Source organism: Sturnira hondurensis, unplaced genomic scaffold (genome assembly GCF_014824575.4).
Source record: "Sturnira hondurensis isolate 20B ecotype Veracruz unplaced genomic scaffold, ASM1482457v3 Scaffold0025484, whole genome shotgun sequence".
Lineage (NCBI taxonomy): Eukaryota > Metazoa > Chordata > Mammalia > Chiroptera > Phyllostomidae > Sturnira > Sturnira hondurensis.
In genome coordinates, this window is record NW_028098115.1 from 1,189,554 (window position 1) to 1,190,460 (window position 907).

The window sequence follows — 907 nt, forward strand, 5'->3', positions numbered from 1 at the left end:
AAATGCTGCCACCCCCTGAAATGTGTGACAATGTTGTGTTCTGGTAAAGCAAGCTGGGTTCTTAACATCTAATTCCTTTTGCTCTTTTCCTTTATTAATATCTAGGTACTAGATATTAATCTAGTACCCTTTCTAGGGTACTAGAAAAGTATACTAACAGTTGTAATTTTAAAAATACTACATTAATTCATGTCTTTAAACAACATTTAAAATTTGCCCTGTCTGGTGTGGTTCAGTTGGTTGAGCATCATTCCACAGAATGAAATGTCACAAATTCTATTTCTGATCAGGGCACATGCCTCGGATGTGGGTTCAGTCCCTGGTAAAGGCATACATGAGAGGCAACCAATTGGTGTTTCTCTCTCACATCAATGTTTCTTCCCCTCCCCTTCTCTCTGCTTTCCCCTCTCTCTCTAGAAATAAACCTAACCCAATTCTTAAACAAAGGAAAAAAAATTTAATGTTTCAAATGTGACTATAGACATCACAAATGATTAAAAACTGAGGCATGTCACAATTTCACAACCTAAATAATTTTTTAATCATTTTTATTTATTTATTTTTAAGTATATTTTATTGATTATGCTATTACAGTTGTCTCATTTCCCCCTTCACTGGCCTCCACTCTGCACAACCCCTCCCACCAACATCCCCCTCTTTAGTTCATATCTGTGTATCATACTTATAAGGTCTTGGCTTCTACATTTCCCATACTATTCTTACCCTCCTCCGGTCTACTTTCTACCTACCATCTAAGCTATTTATTCTCTGTACCTTTTTCCCCTCTCTCCCCCTCCCACTCCCCTGTTAATAACCCTCCATGTGTTCTCTATTTCTGTGCTTCTGTTCCTGTTCTAGTTGTTTGCTTAGTTCGTTTCTGTTTTGTTTTAGGTGTGGTTATTCATAA